Below are 23556 nucleotides of genomic sequence, written 5' to 3'. Positions count from 1 at the left end.
CCCATAATATTCAGGAGTTGGGGGTATGAATGGCAGATGAAGATGATGGACTATATGGAACTTGCCGAACTGACCGGGAGACTCCGAGACCAGAGAGAAGAGACGGTGGAAGAAGATTGGAAGAAGTTTAAGGAATATTTGAAAAAATATGTTAATATTTAAATCTTACAATAGCTTTGGAAGTGGATATAGGCGGTAGGGTTAGAAGTAGAAGATAGTGTATTTTATAAGTGATAAAATTTGAAGTTTTTTATGGTTAAAGTAAGTGTGTGGGGGGGAAGATGGTTAGAAATTATGATATATGTAAACTGCTAAAGATGAAGTAAAATGAAAATCAGATAGGTGGGACTTGGGGAAGCCCACTTAACAATGTTTAGAAAAATAAGGATATGACAAGAATTTGTTTGTATAAGTCTTTTTTGTTTGTGTGTTTTTTATTTGTGTTATAAAATGAATAATTTTTTTGGGGGGGGGGAAAGGAGTTGGGGGTATGTGCATGCTATAAATAAATATTTTTGATTAATAATGCTAAAAAGCATCTTAAAAAGCAGAGACATCACTTTGCCAAAAAGGTCCGTATAGTTAAAGGGGAGTGTTATTTCACTTGAGTCCTGCTTGCGGGCTTTGCACTGGGGCAGCTGGTTGGCTACTGGGAAAAGAAGACCACATACTGGAGCAGATGGGCTGTTGGCCTGACCTAGAAGGGCTTGCCTTACGTCTTATACCCTCCTGAAATGATTATTGACCTCCCCAAACAAGGCCTGGTTGAATCCTGAGGCCATTACATCCCTTTATCCCAGGTCTATTTCTTCACACACAAACCAAGCCACCTGAATAAACACAAAGAACCTTTTTTCAAATCCCGATTCCGAGTTGTTTTTACAACTGCACCGCAGCCCCTTGCCTGATATTTATTCAGGGGCTGTCAGGAACGGGGCGGGGGCAGGGGGGGGCCGCAGCAGCAAAGGGAATTGTTGGTAGGGGGGAGAAATCTTTTTCATCTGCAGGCTCGGCTGAATCGCTCTTCATAATTTAGAACCTATCTCAAAATGCTTTCCTGGATCATTGCTTTCCCACCTCGAAATATATGGGAAAAGGAGCGCTGCTAATTCTGCGCCCGCTTTTGCAGGGCTGGCTCACTCCCAACAGGTAATTCTGGCAGCTTCTAGGGGCTCCGCGCTGATTAGGGGACTCGTTTGCAGAAAACACAAACCCTGCCCCCTCCACAGGCTGTTGGGAAAATATAGTCAGAGGTGTGCAAGTAATTGTATGCTCAAACACACGCATGCAGTTTCCTGGAAACGAAGCCTTAGGAGGAATGTTTTGGGTGCCGGGTTATGTTTAGCCTGGAGAACAGAAGATGGGGAGGCAACAGGACAACCAGCTTCAAATATATGAAGGGCGGCCTTGGTTTAGTATACCTGAAGGAGTGTCTCCACCCCCATCGTTCTGCCCGGACGCTGAGATTCAGCACTGAGTGCCTTCTGGCGGTTCCCCCATTGCGATAAGCGAAGTTACAGGGAACCAGGCAGAGGGCCTTCTCGGTAGTGGCGCCCGCCCAGTGGAACGCCCTCCCGTCAGATGTCAAGGAAATAAACAACTATCTGACTTTTACAAGACATCTGAATGCAGCCCTGTTTAGGGAAGCTTTTAATGTTTAATAGGTTATTGTATTTTAGTGTTTTATTGGAAGCCGCCCAGAGTGGCTGGGGAAACCCAACCAGATGGGCGGGGTATAAATAATAAGAATTATTATTATTATTATTATTATTATTATTATTATTATTACTTTCAGATGGAAGGTGGAGCAAGCTTGTCTTCTGCTGCTCCAGAGGGCAAGACCTGAACCAATGGATTCAAGCTCCAAGAATGGAGACTACAACTGAAGATTAGGAAGAACTCCCTGGCGGAGGAGAGTGATCCCCGCAGAGGCTTGGGGGGGGAAGCTGCACGCCCCCAGCCTTATGGTTGGCGGGGGTGCAGCTGGCGGGCTCCCCCACTTGCTGGGGCACCCCTGAGAGGCCGGCGCCCTGGCGCAACGCACCACTAAGCCCTATGGGGAAGACGACTCTGGCTGTACATCACTTGCGCATGAGGAGCCAATGTAACCAAGTGCTTTGCCAACAAAGAATTGCCAGTCCAGTCGCTTGTCCTCGCTGGTCTGGGTGTGTTTGGCAACCTAATCCCCATGGGAAACGGGAATGTGATTATGGAGAGTCGCCACTGCACACAACTCCGGATGGAAAAATGCCATTTCTGCAGCAAACGTTCCTTATCGGCTAAGCTCTCCGATTGCCGCAACAGCAGCCTCGGTGTCAAAGAATGGTGAGCGCTGGACCTGTATGCCCACTTTTGATAAAAGAGACGCACTCTGGGCGCATGGAGGATGCCGCGCCAAGCCTGCCAGTTGGCGTTCATGCCCAAGGGGAACGAGGACTGTTTATCTTGTGCTTGGAGTGTGTCTCTGTGTGTTTTGCATGGTAATAAAATGGGTTTCCAGAGCAGGTGCTTTGGCGGTGGCCGGAGATCATTGCATCCAAGATCGGTTTGGGCAGACCTCAGAAGAGCAAGCTGCCCCGTCATGCGTGGCGTATGAGCCCAGCACCTGCCTGTGGAATACTTGTGACCGCGATTGGATCAAGACCTTTAGAGGCCCTGAGAGCTGGCTGAGATGACCGGCAGAATTCGAGACCAGGGAGAAGGGTCGATGGAAGAAGATTCAAAAATACTGCAATATAAAAGAATGTTAGAAAGAGGTTGGAAAAAGAATATTAGGTCGTTCTGGTAGATATGATATAATGGACTAAGCAAAAATGAGTTGATGAAATTGATGAAATAGAAGAGGTTTAATTACATTATTTTAATTTTAAAATACGTAAATGAAAATAAGGTTAGAAGGATTTGCTGGAAACACGATCTGAACTAGAATACAAAATCGGGAGGTGAGAGGAGGTCATGGAAATAAGTAAAGGGAAAAGGCTATGTAAAGGTTTAATCTGTTTTTGTTTGATTTTAATTTAATGTATTTTTATATTTTTTGTTAAGTCTTCGTTTTTATTCTATCTTATTGTTCTTTTTTACTTGTTCATTTTTTGCTTTGTTATGGCTAAAGTTTTCTTTGTATTTTGTATGGTTTTTCTATTTCTTTTTTGTAACTTTAAATTTGGAATAAATATCATTTTTTTTAAAAAAAATAGAGGCCCTGAGAGGATGAAAAGATTACGGTGCACCCGCATATATAATCCAATACCAAAACAATAAAAAAATTACACAATGGTGTTTGTGTGGGTGGGTGGGTGTGCACACATATATACAAGAGAAAGAAAAACAAAGAAGGACAGATAATAGAATATATCAAAGAGGAAAACTCATGGAAGTATCTGATTTCCTCATGGTATTTGGCAGTGTTAGTAGGATGACCCCCAGTTTAGGTGGGGATAAGTACAGTGGTACCTCGGGTTACATACGCTTCAGGTTACAGACTCCGCTAACCCAGAAATAGTACCTCGGGTTAAGAACTTTGCTTCAGGATGAGAACAGAAATCGTGTTCCAGCGGCGTGGCGGCAGCAGGAGGCCCCATTAGCTAAAGTGGTGCTTCAGGTTAAGAACAGTTTCAGGTTAAGAACGGACCTCCAGAACGAATTAAGTACTTAACCTGAGGTACCACTGTAATACGAAGAGAATAGAAAAAATGGGGAGATTGCTGGAGATGCAATGAGGTTGAGGGAATGTTCTTTCATATGTGGTGGACTTGTAAAAGGGTAAAAGAATATTGGGAAATAATCCACAATGAACTGGATGAGAAAGTGTTCAAAAGTACGTTTTTTGTTTTTTGTAAAGAGTCCGTTCTGTTGCGGATAATTCAGACTGAAATTCCCAGGTGTCAAAAAAAGGTTATTTATGTATGCCACTACTGTGGCCCGTGTTTTGTTAGCCCTAAAATGGAAAATGAGCGAGGTCTCAACTAAAGAAGAATGGCAACTTAAAACTGATGGAATATGCGCAGCTTGCGGATCTAACTGATAGAATAAGAGAACAAGAAGAACATATGTTTAGAGAAGATTGGAAACGTTTATTGAATATGTGGGGGGAAATTGTGTACACTTGAAAACGTTTCCAGCGTTAAGATAAATTCAACAGTGTAAATAAGTTTTGATGGATGTAATAATGGAATACTGAATGGTTTAATTTACCTAAAATATGCAGGGGTTCATGATATGCAAAATAAACCATGGAAACAGAGGAAGGGAAGTCTTTGATATTTTAAGGATGTTTAAATGAGTATTCTAAATTGTAAAACAGAAAAATTATATATATATGGAGAAATAATAGAATTGTAGAATTGGAAGGGAACCCCAAGGGTCATCTAGTCCAACCCCCTGCAAGGCAGGAATCATAACTAAAGCATCCATGGCAGATGGCCATTCAACCTCTGCTTAAAAACCTCCAAGGAAGGAGCCGAGTCCAGCACCTTCTGAGGGAGTCCGTTCTACCGTCAAACAGCTCTTACCATAATGATGAGTCAGAATATCCTTTCTTGTACAGTGGTACCTCTGGATACGAACAGGATCTGTTCCGGAGCCCTGTTTGCATCCTGAAGCGAATGCAACCTGTGTCTGCGCATGCGCGGGTCGCGATTCGCCGCTTCTGTGCATGTGCGTGACGTTATTTTGAGTGTCTGCGCGTGCGCAAGCAGCGAAAGCTGGAAGTAATGCGTTCCGTTACTTCTGGGTTGCCGCGGAGCAAAATGCTCAACCTGAAGCAACTTCAACCCGAGGTATGACTGTCGTTGGAATCCATTGGTTCATATACTCCCCTCGGGAGCAACAGAAAAGCATGTTCGCTCATTCTTCCACGGGACAGCCCTTAAGATATTTGAAGGTGGCTATTGTCCACCCTTAGAGGACTGCAGACTAGATAGAACGTTGGAGGGACAGAGAAGAGACTTTCAGAAGCCCTTTCACTCCATGATTATTCCAAGCCTTGGTTTGGCAAACTAAGGCCCGCAGGCCGGATCAGGCCCAATTGCCTTCTAGATCCGGCCCGCGGACAGTCTGGGAATATCGCCGCATGGATCGCCAGTGTGCGGGTTCTTTCCCTCTCCCTCACACGGAGGAGCTTTTCTCCTCAGGGATGGAGCAATCTTGTCCCACGCCGGGTGCCGATGGCGGCGGGAGTTGGCTCACCCGCCTGCCCGCCTCAGCATGGCGGCGCTGTGACGCTGGCTGCTGACCACTGCTGTGTTTTCCTCCTGCTCCTCCTCAGTTATGTACTGAGTTGAATAGGATCCAAAATGCAGCAGTCTGATTGGTCCTAGAACAATAGGATCCAAAATGCAGCAGTCTGATTGGTCCTAGAACAATAGGAATCAGAATGCAGCAATCTGATTGGTCCTAGAACAATGCAGCAGTATGATAGGTCCGCAGGAGCCACCCAATCCAGCTCCAGGTGGAAGTGAATCCGCAACCTGATTGGCCTACAGGAGAATCCCAGAATTAGCCAATCAGGTGCGGCCCCTTGTGTAAATAATGTATACAAAGCAGATATTTTGGGGGAACTTTCATTCCTCGCTACTATGAGCTGAATAAACAGCATGAAATCCACACTCGACTCTGAGCATATTTCATCCTCCCTCTCCCTCAGTCCATCCTTCCTTCTCTGCGCTGCTTCCTCACACGCTTTCTTCGTCGCCACCTCCCTCCCTCCCTCCTTCATTCCTTCCTTCCATGGCGTTCTGGCGGGTTGTTGCGGTGGCTGCGGCCTCCGCTTGTGGCTTAGTAGGCGGCTCTGTCTTCTTCTCTGCGGTGCCTCTCAGGAAGCAGAAACAGCAGGTGGTGTGTAAAAGCTCCGGTAATGCCCTGGTTCCCCTACCTCTGTCCGCGGCTCCTCCACCAGGGCTGCTTCTTCTGTCTTCACCGGCCAACACAGCCTTCTACCCCGCCATGGCGCCTGGCTGGCTGGAGAAGCCCAACTGCAGCTATCGGGACAACAACTGGGACAGCTAAAGCGAAGCATCTTCAGGCCTCTTTGCAGGCGGGCAAAAATCGTTCATTGTTTTTCTTTCCAAAATATAGTCCGGCTCCCCACAAGGTCTGAGGGACAGTGGACCAGCCTGCTGCTGAAAAAGTTTGCTGACCCGTGTTCTTTGCTTCAAGCCACACCCATATTTAAGCAGTGCTAAGAGAACAGATAGGGACGTGGGTGGCACTGTGGGTTAAACCACAGAGCCTAGGACTTGCCGATCAGAAGGTCGGCGGTTCGAATCCCCGCGACGGGGTGAGCTCCTGTTGCTCGGTCCCAGCTCCTGCCAACCTAGCAGTTCAAAAGCACGTCAAAGCGCAAGTAGATAAATAGGTACCACTCCGACGGGAAGGTAAACGGCGTTTCTGTGCGCTGCTCTGGTTCGCCAGAAGCGGCTCAGTCATGCTGGCTACATGACCCGGAAGCTGTACGCCGGCTCCCTTGGCCAATAAAGTGAGATGAGCGCCACAACCCCAGAGTCGGCCATGACTGGACCTAATGGTCAGGGGCCCCTTTACCTTTACCTTTACCTTTAAGAGAACAGATACAGCGTCTGGAAATTTGCATGGAGGAGTTTGGGGAGCCCCCGTGGAATCTTCTTCTTCTTCTTCTTCTTCTTCTTCTTCTTCTTCTTCTTCTTCTTCTTCTTCTTCTTCTTCTTCCCTACTGCTTAATCTTTCTCCGAAAGCGATGTATTTCGTTCTATAACAAATAAATGCTCCCTCTTTCTCTCTCTCTCCCCCAATATAATGCACACACAATATAATGCACAGATTTGGAAGCTGCTCACATCTTGCTGCACTGGGTCATCATCAGGTCAGCTCTCGGCTCCCATAAGGGTAGCGAGAAAAGAGGGGAAAGTTTATTTATAGGCAGGACCGCTTGAACTTTCCCAAGTGGCTGGATCACCTCGAGAGGAGAATTTTTTCTGCATGTTAATTAGACCCAGGGAAATTAGAATCCAGGCTAAAAATAGCAGGCCAATTGGTCGGCTCTCTTTGGATAGGCAAACAGTGTTCCGAACATCTCCACACTTCCGCCTACCAGTATCAGAAATACGAGAGAGAGAGAAAACTGAGAATATGCTCCCGTGTAAAACCCAAGGCCAGGAGGAATCTGATATAAGGAAATCCGGGGTTCTGCGAATGCTGGGGCACTCTTTCTGGTGTGCAGGCATGGAGATCAGCACATGCAGATTGCCACATTATATATGGCAAGCCACATGGCACCCTTCTGTTCAGAGGAACCGTACCAAAGCCAGTGGGATTTAACATCCTAGGATTTGCTGATCAGAACATCGGCGGTTCGAATCCCCGCAATGGGGTGAGTTCCCGTTGCTCGGTCCCAGCTCCTGCCAACCTAGCAGTTCGAAAGCATGTCAAAGTGCAAGTAGATAAATAGGTACCACTCCAGCGGGAAGGTAAACGGCGTTTCCGTGCGCTGCTCTGGTTCGCCAGAAGCGGCTTAGTCCTGCTGGCCACATGACCCAGAAGCTGTACGCCGGCTCCCTCAGCCAAAAAAGCGAGATGAGCTCCGCAACCCCAGAGTCGGCCACGACTGGACCTAATGGTCAGGGGTCCCTTTACCTTTAAACATGCATGAGATCCCGCTATGCTCTTGAATTAAAGGGAATGGCAAACACTTGCTATGTAAATCTGGTTCAAGTTCTTGCTCCTCCTTTTCCACCAGATCTGGTGGTCAGCTCAGGGTCAAAGCTCCAGCTCTCTTTTCCATCAGAATCAGGTTTGAATGTGCACTGCTTAGCAGTGTCTGGAGGCAGTAATGGTCTGGATCAGGGGTAGGCAACCTAAGGCCCAAGGGCTGGATGCGGCCCAATAGCCTTCTAAATTTGGCCCGCGGACGGTCCGGGAATCAGTGTGTTTTTACATAAGTAGAATGTGTGCTTTTATTTAAAACGCATCTCTGGGTTATTTGTGGGGCATAGGAATTTGTTCATTCCCCCCCCCAAAAATAGTCCGGCCCCCCACAAAGTCTGAGGGACAGTGGACAGGCCCCCTACTGAGAAAGTTTGCTTACCCCTGGTCTGGATGGAGACTGAGAATCTGGAGTTGATTCCTAATGAAGTGGAGGTCATGTGGACTGATGGTTCTTAGGTCCAGGAACTGGGTAAATGACTTGTTCTGGATGGGATTCCTCTCCTCCTATAGGATTGAGTATGTAGTCTGGGGTTTGCCACCAGGGGACGCGGGTGGCACTGTGGTCTAAACCACTGAGCCTCTTGGCTTGGCAATCAGAAGGTCGGCGGTTCAAATCCCTATGACAGAATGAGCTCCCGTTGCTCTGTCCCAGCTCCTGCCAACCTAGCAGTTCGAAAGCACGCCAGCGCAAGTAGATCAATAGGTACCGCAGCAGCGGGAAAGTAAATGGCGTTTCTGTGTGCTCTGGTTTCCGTCACAGTGTCCCGTTGCACCAGAAGCGGTTTAGTGCTGCTGGCCACATGACCCAGAAAGCTGTCTGTGGACGAACGCCGGCTCCCTTGGCCTGAAAGCGAGATGAGCGCCACAACCCCATAGTCGCCTTTGACTGGACTTAACCGTCCAGGGGTCCTTTATCTTTTACCTTTACCAAGAACAATTCAAAGCGTTGTCTCGGACATATGTGCAGCAGTGTCATGGCAAATTCAGAAGGGCAGGAACTCTTTCTGTGAACCACAGCCACACTTTCTCACCCCTTTGAAGATTATACAGCTTTCTAAGATTGTACAATAATCTTCCAGTTACACCGCCATAATGCATTGCAATGATCACCGCAGATCTCCCTGTGCTCCCTTTTCAGCAAGATCTACTGTTGTCTGGGCACACACGTGGGCAAATGATTGGGGGCCCTCCAATAACTTCTTCAGTTGTGTTTTCCGTGAAGCTCCAGAACAGAACGTAAACAGAACTTTCGCACTATGCTCTGAAGCACATTGTGTTTTGCTGTTCCTAAACTCTTTGCTTTTTCTTTTTTTTTGCTTCATGTTGTTGTTGCGATAGAGAGCTTCTGTGCATGTGCAAAGCGTGCAGAACGCTTCTGTGCACGCAGCAAAATCCAGAAGGATACACTTCCAGGTTTGCTGTGTTCGCAACCCGAAAAGCTGCAACGTGAAGCAAACGCAACAAGAGGTATGACTGTATTGGGGATTTCCACTTCCACAATTGAACTTCTCCCTTGAAAATTTCCCACATCCTTCCCGAATCTGTTCTGCGGGGGGGGGGGGGGGGAGTTGGGGGTGCAGGAGGAGGAGAGGAGGGAATCCCATTGCACAAACAGAAATCCCTGCTCTGGTGGGAGGCTGCCTTAGCGATATGTTGGATACAACCCATTGATTTTTAACAGAAATGTTTTAATCTGTGTATATTGATTTGACTTGTGGAATGGCCTCCCCCTGGATACTCAGGTAGCATCAATATTTTCTCAGCTAGTAAAAAACTTACACTCACTTGGGTTTTCCTAGGGCTTTGTTACGTGCCTCTCCTGTCCCCACGATGAGATTCCAGGGTCTGTGTTCCCTTTCAGGGCAATGAGGCACAGCGGAGACTGTGAGGTCTTTATGGTGTATGGTTTCATTCACACATACATACGACTTGCACCAGCAGCAGATAGAGGGACTGCAGAGCAGTCACATCCCATACAGACTTTGCTTCTCATTGAAGGACAGCATTGGATTCAAAGGACAGCAAGAAACATCCTCTGTGTCTCTGGTATTTAACTCTGAGTAGGCTCACTAAGATGTATAAGACTGAATCAGATGAGTACTGGAGATGTTGCCATCCCAGAAAACAAGCATGCTGTAACACCGAGAGACCCAACACAGAGTGGACCTGCACCCCCAGCGTCTCCCCGCTTAGAACCACATGTTGTTGTTGTTTAGTCGTTTAGTCGTGTCCGACTCTTCGTGACCCCATGGACCAGAGCACACCAGGCACTTCTGTCCTCCACTGCCTCCCTCAGTTTAGCCAAACTCGTGCTGGTAGCTTTGAGAACACTGTCCCACCATCTCGTCCTCTGTCGTCCCCTTCTCCTTGTGCCTTCAATCTTTCCCAACATCAGGGACTTTTCCAGGGAGTCTTCTCTTCTCGTGAGGTGGCCAAAGTATTGGAGCCTCAGCTTCAGGATCTGTCCTTCTAGTGAGCACTCAGGGCTGATTTCCTTCCGAATGGAGAGGTTTGATCTTCTTGCAATCCACGGGACTCTCAAGAGTCTCCTCCAGCACCAGAATTCAAAAGCATCCATTCTTTGGCGATCAGCCTTCTTTATGGTCCAGCTCTCACTTCCATACATCACGACTGGGAAAACCATAGCTTTAACTATAGGGACCTTTGTCTTCAAGGTGATGTCTCTGCTTTTTAAGATGCTGTCTAGGTTTGTCATTGCTTTTCTCCCAAGAAGCAGGCGTCTTTTAATTTCGTGACTGCTGTCACCATCTGCAGTGATCATGAAGCCCAAGAAAGTAAAATCTCTCACTGCTTCCATTTCTTCCCCTTCATTTGCCAGGAGGTGATGGGACCAGGACAACATAAGTCTGGGCAATTATATAGATATAGGCCGCAATATAGATTTTAACCTCTGGGAAAAACTCTGGAAGAACGATTTAAAGTTCACGGCATGTTATTCTTTGAAGGGAAACTACTTGAAAATGATTTACAGGTGGTATTTAACTCCCGAGTAGGCTTGCTAAGGTGTATAAGACTGAATCAGATAACCCCTGGAGATGCAAAGAGGCAGGGGGAACGTTCTTTCATATGTGGTGGACTTGTAAAAGGGTAAAAGAGTATTGGGAAATGATCCATAATGAATTGAAAGAAAATGTTTAAAAGTACCTTCCCCCCCAAAACCAAACCAGAGTCCTTTCTGTTGGGGATAATTCAGACGGAAATTCCCAGATGTCAGGAAAAAGGTTATTTGTGTATGCCACTACTGCAGCCCATGTTTTCCAGCTAAAGAAGAATGGCAACTTAAGTTGACGGAATATGCACAACTCGCAGGCTTAACATACGGAATAAGAGAAAAAGAAGAAGATATGTTTAGAGAAGACTGGAAAACGTTTATTGAATAAATGGGAAATGTAATTGTGTACAGCTGAAAAGGCTGGCAGCATTAAGGTAAATTTAACGGTGTTTTGATGGATGCAATAATGGAATATCGAATGGTATAAAGGTAAAGGTACCCCTGACCATTAGGTCCAGTAATGGACGACTCTGGGGTTGTGGCGCTCATCTCGCTTTATTGGTCGAGGGAGCTGGCGTTTGTCCGCAGACAGCTTCCGGGTCATGTGGCCAGCATGACTAAGCCGCTTCTGGCGAACCAGAGCAGTGCATGGAAACACTGTTAACCTTCCCGCCAGAGCGGTACCTATTTATCTACTTGCACTTTGACGTGCTTTCGAATTGCTAGATTGGCAGGAGCAGGGACCGAGCAACGGGAGCTCACCCCATCGCAGGGATTCGAACCGCCGACCTTCAGATCGGCAAGCCCTAGGCTCTGTGGTTTAGACCACAGCGCCACCTGCGTCCCACATCGAATGGTATAGTTTTTGTAAAATATGCAGGGATTTACCGTATTTTTCGGCCCATAGGGTGCACCCGCCCATAGGGCGCACCTAGTTTTTTTGGGGGGAAATAAAGAAAAAAAATTATTTCCCCCCCAGGCGTGGGGCTGGGGCTGGGGTGGGGGAAGCCAGAGCTTCCCCCGACCCCAGTCCCCAGAACAGGCTGCTATCCGCAAGCCGTGGGAGAGCTGCGCGAAGTCACGCAGCTCTCCCACGGTTTGCGGATAGCTTCCTGAAGCCTGCATTCGCCCCATAGGACGCACACACATTTCCCCTTCATTTTTGGAGGGGAAAAAGTGCGTCCTATAGGGCGAAAAATACGGTACAATATGTAAAATGTACCATGGAAAGAGAAGAAGGGAAGTCATTGATATCTTAAGGATGTAAAACGAGTACGTATTTTAAACTGTAAAACAGAAAATCTAATAAAAAATTTACACACACACACACACACACACACACACACACAGTGTCTCTCCTGTGACCCCCACATGGAGTTCTTCTGACCCCCCCTTCTCCCTGCTAACCAACTCCCAGGACCTCCCAGGCAATGTCATTCAAAGCTGAAACTCTAAACCTCGCCTTTCCCTTTGCCCATTCCATTTTGCCTCGCAGTCTTTCCCTCTGATGGAATTTCTTGATGGGCCATTACTGGCCTTCATCCCCTAATAGCCCATTCAGATACCTGGGGTTTCTGTGTCGGGCAAAGTTTAATCAAACCTTGATTAATTAAAACTTTTATCATGGGGAGTCTGCACACACCCCTAACACAAATTCATAACACCACCTGATTTTATTTTATTTTTAATCATTTCTGATATATGGGAGATGCAGATTTTAATGTTCTAAATCTCTGATCTTCAACTGGTGGATTGGGAACAGCTACTGGGCCACAGTCTCATCTAAGGTGAGTCATAACAGCAACACTAATAATAATAATAATAATAATAATAATAATAATAACAATAACAATAACATAATAATAATAATAATACCCAAGCCACTCTGGAAGGCTTCCAACAGAGTATTAAAATACAGTGGTCTGTTAAACATTAAAAGCTTCCCTAAACAGGGCTGCCTTCAGATGTCTTCTAAAAGTCTGGTAGTTGTTCTTCTCTTTGACATCTGGCGGGAGGGCGTTCCACAGGGCGGGTGCCACCACCGAGAAGGCCCTCTGCCTGGTTCCCTGTAACCTCGCTTCTCGCAGTGAGGGAACCGCCAGAAGGCCCTCGGTCCAGTATACCTAAAGGAGCGTCTCCACCCCCATCGTCCAGTGTGTCTGTCGTTGGGACAGGGGCACGGCAGGAACTTCTCCGCTTGGCTGATTGGCTGTATGGTGTAGTGGTTAAGAGCGGTAGTCTCGTAATCTGGGGAACCGGGTTCGCGTCTCCGCTCCTCCACATGCAGCTGCTGGGTGACCTTGGGCCAGTCACACTTCTCTGAAGTCTCTCAGCCCCACTCACCTCACAGAGTGTTTGTTGTGGGGGAGGAAGGGAAAGGAGAATGTTAGCCGCTTTGAGACTCCTGAAGGGGAGTGAAAGGCGGGATATCAAATCCAAACTCTTCTTGTTCTTCTTCTGTTGCCATTTGGGTTTCGCCTGCCGCGCAGCAAATCGTCACAACTTGTAACGTTGCAGATAAGCTCTGGTTCAGGTGATAGGGATGGGAGAACGCTCTCGCCATCCCTATGTGAAGGGTATTCCATTTAAGGAATCCAGGGACTCGATGGTTTGGTCAACCCCTGAGAGGGCGTTGTGCCCGTGCCTGATCCAGGGGGACATTTGGGTGGCGGAGTTAGCCCGTTCCCGGCTTTCCACTTATCCAGGTGTTCACCCTTGGCTGACCTATGCTGGAACCCTGGGTCAGCGCTACCTGCATGGCAGGGAGCTAGTCGAACCAGAGCCTATGCAACCAGTCACTTTCTGTAATCAATAAAGTTGTGGCCTAAATTCTGCCAAAAACCAAAACTAAAATTTTGAGTCAAGTGTGAATTTATTTAGGGGGGAGGTTTCTGGTCTGAATACGCAAATAAATAAAATAATAAGGACCTTAGCCCATAGAGTGATGAACTGTGAGCCCTAGCAGGATTAGGGACAGAGATTTCACCCAGTTCCTTCAGCCAGTGTGGTGTAATGGTTAGAGTATCAGACTAAGACCTGGGAGAGACCAGGGTTCAAATCCTCCCCCCCCCACTTGGCCATGACGCTCACTGGGTAACCTTGGGGCCCAGTCCTTCTCAGCCTAACCTACCTCACAGGGTTGTTGTGGGGGGTAAAATGGGGCGCTGTGGGTTAAACCACAGAGCCTAGGGCTTGCCGATCAGAAGGTCGGCGGTTCGAATCCCCGCGACCGGGTGAGCTCCCGTTGTTCGGTCCCTGCTCCTGCCAGCCTAGCAGTTCGAAAGCACGTCAAAGTGCAAGTAGATAAATAGGTACCACTCCGGTGGGAAGGTAAACGGCGTTTCTGTGCGCTGCTCTGGTTCGCCAGAAGCAGCTTAGTCATGCTGGCCACATGACCCAGAAGCTGTACGCCGGCTCCCTCGGCCAGTAAAGCAAGATGAGCGCCGCAACCCCAGAGTCGGTCACGACTGGTCAGGGGTCCCTTTACCTTTACCTTTACCACCTTGGAGGATAAAGCTGGGACAGAAATGCATTAAATAAATGATAAATAAAACCCACACATCTACTATTTTCCTATTTTCAAGGCGGTTCACGCTGCCCATATTCTGCTCAGATGCAAAAGCCACGGGCCTTACTCTCGTGTAAGTGTGCATCGGAGAAGCAGCCTTCGAGCTTCCAGTTAATGCACCTCCGAATCTTTCTCTGCCACTGCCATCCATCTCGATCATTCTGATTACAGTAACTTTTATGTCTTCAAAGATAGTTATCACTTCTGTCTCAATTGTCTTTCTGAACAGAGCAGCCTGACAACTCTGTGCTTTTTTTATTTGATAGGTCTTCCTTTATCACTTCCATCAGGAATTTTAAGGGAACAGATCTTTTTCACTAGGGTTTCCCCCTCACACCCCCAGCATCCTTGCTGAACCCTATAATTTATTTCTAAGGGAAAAAATATGAAAAGAAGTTTTGAAACTTTGCGAGAGTAGGGAAGAAGAACCAGTCAATAAAGTGTTGTAAAAAATAGATTTCTCCTTATAATTGTTTAAATCGGGTTTCCTTCCCCTCCCCCCAAAAATATATGGGGCAGGATTGAACAAACTTGTTGCATACCTGGAATGAGGTTCTCCAATGCTCCCTCACAGATTTAGGGTGATCAAGAGTCTGAAAAGCATGCCATATGAGGAACGGTTGAGGGAATTGGGTATGTTTAGCTTGAAGAAGAGAAGACTGAGACAGCCATCTTCAAATATCTTAAGGCTGTCCCAAGCTTGTTTTCTGCTGCTCCAGAGGACAAGACCTCAGCCCACTGGGTGCTTGCAAGCTCAGTCACTCCATCTATATTCATTACAGGATACAAGGTTCATACGTCTACAAGAGATGTCTCGGCCAAAGCTCAGGTGTTGTCCCAAGACATGACACACCCATGCTGCTCTGCTTTTAAGGAGCAGGGATGGACCAAATCATTTGCTTGGTGGGTGATCTGTGGCCATCCTCTTGTAGTTGTTGGTGTCCGTCTGTCTCAAGAGGCAATGGAGTGTGCCTCTGGGGTGAAGTCAAAACATCAGATAGCTGGCGTTGCCTAACCTCCTTGCAAACAAATCTGGTTGCCTTCTCAGTAAGCTAAGGTTACACCCTTTCTGGGTGAAACAGGCAGGCGCGCAAGGTTCATAGTTGTGGTCATAGCTGTCGTTGCCGCTATTGGCTTCCATCTGTCTCGAGAGACAATGGAGTACGTCTCCGGGGGTGAAGTCAAATCAGGTTGCCTTCTCAGTAAGCTAAGATTACACCCTTTCTGGGTAAAGCAGGCAGGCGAGCAAAGTTCATAGTTGTGGTCATAGCTGTCGTTGCCGCTATTGGCTTCCATCTGTCTCGAGAGACAATGGAGTGCGCCTCTGGGGGTGAAGTCAAAACATAAAATAGCTGGCATTGCCTAACCACCTTGCAAACAAATCAGGTTGCCTTCTCAGTAAGCTAAGATTACACTCTTTCTGGGTAAAGCAGGCAGGCGAGCAAAGTTCATAGTTGTGGTCATAGCTGCTGTTGCCGTTGTTGGCTTCCATCTGTCTCGAGAGGCAATGGAGTGTGCCTCTGGGGGTGAAGGCAAACTGCTGCATTATCAGCACTCAAGTGAAGGCAGTTTCTGGTTTTCAGTTTTTTTGCTCCTATCACTCCATAGATTGTGGATGTTGAGCATGCTCAGTCTCCTCATGGGGGCTCTAAGGACATAGGGGTTCTCCCCCCCTTAAAGACTTTTCTGTACAGTCATACCTCGGGTTGAATGCGCTTCGGGTTGAGTGCGTTTGAGTTGCGCAACCCGGAAGTAACGGAGCGTGTTACCTGCGGGTTTTGCTCCTTGTGCATGCACATGCGCTCAAAATGACATCACACGCATGCGCAGAAGCGGCAAGAAGCGGCGCGCCCGTGCGCAGACGTGCCGTCGGTAGTTATGTTTGCTTCTGGATGCGAACGGGGCTCCGGAACGGATCCCGTTCTTATCCAGAGGTACCACTGTACTTCTGTAAACCTAGGGGTTCTCCTGAGCATGTGGCTGCTCCATCTCTCATTTCCCGGTGACCCCCCCGTTTTGCTACTCAGCCGCTTGAGGTGGCTCTTCGGAGATGTGGCAATGACACCCTGAATTTTCTAGGACTCTGCTCCTCACAGACAGAGAGAGAGGGAGGTGGGGGGGGGGGAGAGAGAGAGAAGTGAGCCTGAAAGACCCTCTGCGTTGCTGAGATATTCCGGTTTGTACAAGGAGGCCTTTTTGCTAAGCTTCAGATGAAGTGGCATTATTTGCAGAGAAAGACACACACACACACACGGGGAGAGAGAGAGAGAAGAGACAAGCCACCTGCTTATGTGGCTCACAATGCAGGAACCACACCAAACTGGATCTGCCCCAGCCAACAGCTTTCCATCCTCGCCGTTCCCTAGCAACCGCGGTTGCCAACCTTGCTTCTGCTGTGGGAGGTGAACATTTATGCTCCTTGAGCCCCTGACCCGCCGTACAAGTGGAGACAGCAGCGCTTCTACATCGCAGCGGCCCCTCAAGGAGTGAGGCTGATCCCACTGCGGCCCTCGCACGGCACTTAATCACCTCCGCGCTTGTGGGCGCAGCGTTTGACAGCTTTCCACTTGGGCACCTCCACCTGAACAGGAGCGCAATGGGCGACACTTGACCTAACTGCTGCTGCTAATTCTACAATTTGGAGGGGAGGGGAAAGGGCTTTGATCCACGGTTTGGAGCAAATCTCCATGGCCGGCTCCTGGGAGATCATGCTAGGAGAGGGCCATTGATGGCTACTGGCATGGACTGGTTGGGTGCCAAGGAGTGGTGGGAGGCAACAGTTGGGGAAAGCCAAAGGGAACCATCAGGAGAAGACGGCTCAGAGCCCGGGGAGAGGTGGTGGGACGACAAAGAGTAGTCAGAGGGAGAAGACTGGGAGGAGGAGGTGTCGGAAGCTGAAGAGGCAACAGGGTTTGGTGAGCAGGAAGAGGCTAAGGCAGAGAGCAGTTTAGACTCAGAGGCAGGAGAGGAGGGGGAACCAGGAGACAGAGATGAGGCAGGCTGCGGAAGAAGCCAGGGGGTCTCCCCCTCCTGCTGTGACCAGGTGCCCTCCATGCTGGCCTCCCAGAACCAGAAGAGGCATGAAGAGGAAAGAGCAAAGAGAGACAAAATGAAGGAGCTTTGGGCTGCTGGGGAAGGAACCAGGGAAGGAGCCTGAGAGAGCTGTGTGAAAGTGGGGATCTTCAGTCCTCGCAACTGCCTCATGGGGCAAGATCTACTAGGGAAAGTTGCTGTGCTCACTAGGCCTGCACTGTTTTGGTTGCTTTGAAGAAAGAGTTAACTTCACTGGCACTGGGTGCTTTTATTGCCCCTGACTCTGTTCGAAAGCACGTCAAAGTGCAAGTAGATAAATAGGTACCGCTCTGGCAGGAAGGTAAACGGCGTTTCCGTGCGCTGCTCTGGTTCGCCAGAAGCGGCTTAGTCCTGCTGGCCACATGACCCAGAAGTTGTACGCCGGCTCCCTCGGCCAATAAAGCAAGATGAGCGCCGCAACCCCAGAGTCGTCCACGACTGGACCTAATGGTCAGGGGTCCCTTTACCTTTACCTTTACTGGCTCCTGAGAGCTACTAATCACAATGGCTATGCTTGGTCTCCATGGTCAGGGGAAGTAACACCCGTTGCTGGAAACCACAGGAGAGGAAAGTGATATTGTGCTTGAATCCTGCTTTCAGGCTTCCTATATCCAGGATGTTGGACCAGATGAGCCATTGGCCTGATCCAGCAGCCAGGCTCTCCTTCATCATTGACTTGCTCCCTCATATGCTGTAAGTCTTGTGAAGATCTCTCCCATGGGTAGGCAAACTAAGGCCCGGGGGCCAGATGAAAAAGTTTGCTGACCCCCGATTCTCTCCCTCAAGCCTCAACTAAAGGCCTTTGTTGTAGAGGTCCAGGCAGGAGCTAGGAAGGCACACACCCCTAGCCACAGACATTTGGGTCCCTAGTGACAAAGTTGTATCCAGTAGTGCCTCAAAGGTATGCAAGTGTTCCTTCAGACGGAGTGCAACACCATCCAGAACAGGTAATTTGCCTTTCTCCTGGATATGGGAACCACACACCCAAAGAGTTTCTGCATTGCCAGGATTCAAGCACCGTGTCTGTCATGGTCTGGTCTACGGCCGATCGAAGTCCCGGCTGAGGGCGTCAGGACCAGGGGCAAGATGACGGGGTGGGAGCTGGAACAAGAGTCCAGAAGCCAGGGGTTCGAGGGTCGAGAAGCAAGGAGTCACGAAGTCAAGGGTCCGAGGGTCGAGAAGCAAGGAGTCACGAAGCCAGGGGTTCGAGGGTCGAGAAGCAAGGAGTCACGAAGTCCAGGGTCCGAGGGTCGAGAAGCAAGGAGTCACGAAGTGAAGGGTCCGAGGGTCGAGAAGCAAGGAGTCACGAAGTGAAGGGTCCGAGGGTCGAGAAGCAAGGAGTCACGAAGTCCAGGGTCCGAGGGTCAAGAGGCAAGGAGTCACGAAGTCCAGGGTCCGAGGGTCGAGAAGCAAGGAGTCACGAAGTCAAGGGTCCGAGGGTCGAGAAGCAACGAGTCACGAAGTCAAGGGTCCGAGGGTTGAGAAGCAACGAGTCACGAAGTCCAGGGTCCGAGGGTCGAGAAGCAAGGAGTCACAAAGTCCAGGGTCCGAGGGTCGAGAAGCAAGGAGTCACGAAGTCAAGGGTCCGAGGGTCGAGAAGCAAGGAGTCACGAAGTCCAGGGTCTGAGGGTCATGAAGCAAGGAGTCATGAAGTCCAGGGTCCGAGGGTCGAGAAGCAAGGAGTCACGAAGTCAAGGGTCCGAGGGTCGAGAAGCAAGGAGTCATGAAGTCCAGGGTCCAAGGGTCATGAAGCAAGGAGTCACGAAGTCCAGGGTCCGAGGGTCGAGAAGCAAGGAGTCACGAAGTCAAGGGTCCGAGGGTCGAGAAGCAAGGAGTCACGAAGTCCAGGGTCCGAGGGTCGAGAAGCAAGGAGTCACGAAGTCTAGGGTCCGAGGGTCGAGAAGCAAGGAGTCACGAAGTCAAGGGTCTGAGGGTTGAGAAGCAAGGAGTCAAGGTCCGGGGATCAGGAAGCAAGGAGCCAAATGCAACAAGGCAGGAAACGTGTTGCTGTGGCAAAGAGCCGAAGGGCAATGCTGGCCTTATATCCCTTCCTGGCTCCTGCCACAAGGTGCTGTGAGTTACCAAGCGGCCTCACCTGTGCGGCCGCGCCTTGCCTCTCCAGAAAAAACTTAGGAAGGCCCCAGTCCTGCGAACCCCTACTGGTCACAGGGCCCGGCTCCTGCACGCACTCCTGACAGTGTGTTGCCCCCAGTCCCCTCCACCAATGCATCCAAAGCCATTTCGAGAATTGTCACAGCTGCTCCTGATTCAGATGTTATTATGGAGAAACAGACATCAGTGTGATAGTGACACCTTGCTCCAAAACTCCCAATGACTGATCCCAGTGGCTTCATTAAATACATGAAGATATATCGAGATCTATTTGGCAGATATGGAGCCAGGAGGGAGCAGAATGTCATCTAGGCGAAATCTGGCCATTCAACAGGATTGTTCCCACTCACGGAATCACAGGGATGTAGAGCTGGAAGGCCATCTCTGATAGATGGTCACTCAACCTCTGCTTAAAAACCTGTTGACTCACGTTCAGCTTGTGTTCTACTAAGACTCTTAGATCCTTGTACTACTGGCAAGCCAGGTGTGCCCCACGTTATATGTGTGCAACTGGTTCTTCCAGCCTCAATTTATAACCTGGCATTTGTCCATCTTACGGCCTCGATCCTGTATACCTGAAGGAGCATCTCCACCCCCATCGTTCAGCCTGGACACTGAGGTCCAGCTCCGAGGGCCTTCTGGCGGTTCCCTCACTGCGAGAAGTGAGGTTACATGGAACCAGACAGAGGGCCTCCTTGGTGGTGGCACCCGCCCTGTGGAACGCCCTCCCATCAGATGTCAAGGAAATAAGCAACTCTCGTTCTTTTAAAAGACATCTGAAGGCAGCCCTGTTTAGGGAAGTTTTAAATGTTTAATTCTGTACAGTGGGCACCTTGGGTTACATACGCTTCAGGTTACATATGCTTCAGGTTACAGACTCCGCTAACCCAGAAATAGTACCTCGGGTTAAGAACTTTGCTTCAGGATCAGAACAGATATTGCGCAGCGGCGGCGTGGCAGCAGCAGGAGGCCCCATTAGCTAAAGTGGTGCTTCAGGTTAAGAACAGTTTCAGGTAAAGAACGGACCTCCAGAACGAATTAAGTACGTAACCAGTGGTACCACTGTATTGTGTTTTTAATATTTGATTGGGAGCCGCCCAGAGGGTGGCTGTGGAAACCCAGCCAGATGGGTGGGGTATGAATGAATGAATGAATGAATAAATAAATAAATTAAAATAAAATTTCATTTTTTAAATTTGGGCCCAGTTCTCCAATCTGTTAAGGTCATCTTGAATCCGCTTGAATTCGCTATCCCTCCCAGGACTAGACACAGGACTAGTTGTGATGCCCAGGACTCTAGATGGGGTCAGACCAGCAAAGATATCTGTAAAAGCATTGATAACACATCAATAAATACTGGTAGGATTAACAGGAAAGTTCATGTTGTAAGGTCTGGCTGCCTTGGTCAAAATCCGCCACCCTAACCATTGCTCAGCGCTGCCTCCCCAAAGTGACAGAGCGCTGAAACCTTTGAGAATCGCTTGTCTCCTTCTAAAGCAAACCCATCTCCTACTCACCCTGTTTTTCCTACATTGCTTCCTTCTCATCCTAAGTGCACAGCAACCCCCAGGCTAGAACAAGCTGTGATGGCCATTGATTTCAGTCTCACACTGCTCTGACCCAGGTAACAACAGTGATTAAGGGAGAGACATGGGATTTCTGACAGCGCGAGAAAGAAAAAAGGGAGCCTCTCCCTCAAAGCGCTTTATTGAACAACACTCCAATCTCATTTCACGGTCCCAGCAGAGAACAGAGAGTGAGGCTTGCCCTGGTCTCCTTCGATGCCACGCTTAGTTAAACTATGGAACTCACCTCCACCAACTTGGATGACTTTAAAAGATGATTAGACATATTCAGCGAGGATCAGACCGTCGATGGCTGCTAGCCAGGATCTTCTGCCCCCAGAGTTAGAGACTGTTGGCTCCGTCAGTCTTGAGAGACAATAGAGCATGGGTTGGCAAACCAAGGCCCGGGGGCCGGATCCCACCCAATCTCCTTCTAAATCTGGCCCGCGGGTGGTCAGGGAATCAGCGTGTTTTTATATGAGTAGAATGTGCCCTTTTATTTAAAATGCACCTCTGGATTATTTGTGGGGCATAGGAACTTGTTCATTATATTTTTCAAAATATAGTCCGGCCCCCCCACAAGGTCTGAGGGACGGTGGACCGGCCCCCTGCTGAAAAAGTTTGCTGACCCCTGCAATAGAGCATGGGTTGGCAAACCAAGGGCTGTGGGCCGGATCAGGCCCAATTACCTTCTAAATCCGGCCCACGGACGGTCTGGGAATTGCCACGTGGATTGCCAGTGTGTGGATCACCAGTGCATGCATTCTTTTGCTCTCCCTTCTTTTGCTCTCCCTCACCACCGCCGCCACCTCCCTCCCTCCCTCCCTCCTCCTGGCTTCTCCCTGCCCTGCCTAGAGGAGGAAGGGGGCTGGGCTTTGTTGGTGCCAGCAGCAGCGTTTCAGCGGCTCCCATTTTAAGGAGCCCTTTTGCACTCCGCTTTTCGTCCCGCCGCCACTGCCAGGCCTTGCCACTCGCAAGACACAGGAGCCGCAGTTGGCTAAGTGCCCCTCTCGAGCGGCCGCCATTTAAAGCAGCCCACCTCCAGAGCCTTTTCATGCGCCGCTCGTCGTCCCTCCCTGTGTTATAGCTGTCAACGTTTCCCTTTTTTGAAGGGAAATTCCCTTATTCCGAATAGGATTCCTCGTAAGAAAAGGGAAAAGTTGACAGCTATGCCCTGTGTGCAGTGTGCATAGGAATTCGTTCATTCCCCCCCGCCCTCAAAATATATTCCGGCCCCCCACAAGGGACCGGCCCCCTGCTGAAAAAGTTGGAGGACCCCTGCAATACAGGAATGCACTTTTGGGGCTGAAGTCAAACTGTTGGACAGTTCCTGCTGCAGCTGTAGAGACTGATACGGGAGAGACAGGATTTGTTGCAGCTGGGGCAAATGAAGGAGTTTATTCTCACTGCTCTCCTCCCAGCGGTCAATCCTCCTCCGGTCCCTGCTATGGATACATGACTTGACTGTTTGTCTCAGGGCACGGTGGTCATCTGCAAAGGGATTGCCACATGGCTGGGTTGATGTTGCCAGCTTTCATGTCAACATTGCAGACAACCTCATAGAGCACGTCCTTTGGGGATCCTGCCATATTCCATTCTGTGCACATGATCAAGACAGTGTAGACTTCGCTGAGACAGCAGTGTGGACATGCTGAGCTAGAGACTGTAATGCTTCTGAAAACCCGTTTCTGGAAACCGCAGGAGAGCAGAAGGTTCTTGTGCTCGACTAATAATAATAATAATAATAATAATAATAATAATAATTAATAATAATAGTAATAATATATTTATACCCAGCCACTCTGGGAGGCTCCCAACAGAATATTAAAAACACGATCAAACATTTAAAACTTCCCTAAACAGGGCTCCCTTCAGGTGTCTTCTAAATGTCAGATAGTTGTTTATTTCCTTGACATCTGAAGAGAAGGCGTTCCACAGAGAGGGCACCACCACCGAGAAGCCCCTCTGCCTGGTTCCCTGTAACCTCACTTCTCGCAATGAGGGAACCGCCAGAAGGCCCTCGGCGCTGGACCTCAGTGTCCGGGCTGAACGATGGGGGTGGAGACGCTCCTTCAGTTCTACTGGGCTGAGGCCGTTTAGGGCTTTCAAGGTCAGCACCAACACTTTGAATTGTGCTCAGAAACGTACTGGGAGCCAATGTAGGTCTTTCAAAACCAGTGTTATGTGGTCTTGGCGACTGTTTCTGGGTTGGATGGCCATCTGTTACGGATGCTTTAGAGATTCCCGCATTGCAGGGGGTTGAACTAGATGAAGCCTGGGGTCTCTTCCACCACAGTTCTATGATTCTATGAGATAAAGCAAGTTTCCAGTCCTCATGTACCTGAACGTGCACGTCCCCAGTGACATCTACCAGCAAAATGGAGCGACGCAAACACAGAGAGCCTCTCACCTGATGCCTCCAGGTCCTCTTGCTTCACTAGAGCTGTTGGCCGAAGCTGTAAGCGTTAAAAGCTGAGGGGCAGCCAGGTTGAACTGACAGCAGGCAGAAGGAGTTGGCCATGGCGGCAGGTCATGCTGGCACTCTC

Source organism: Podarcis pityusensis (assembly GCF_964106645.2).
Source record: "Podarcis pityusensis genome assembly, chromosome: 18".
NCBI classification, from domain to species: Eukaryota; Metazoa; Chordata; class Lepidosauria; order Squamata; family Lacertidae; genus Podarcis; species Podarcis pityusensis.
The sequence above is the reverse complement of the archived record's forward strand: the minus strand, read 5'-3'. Positions refer to the sequence as shown.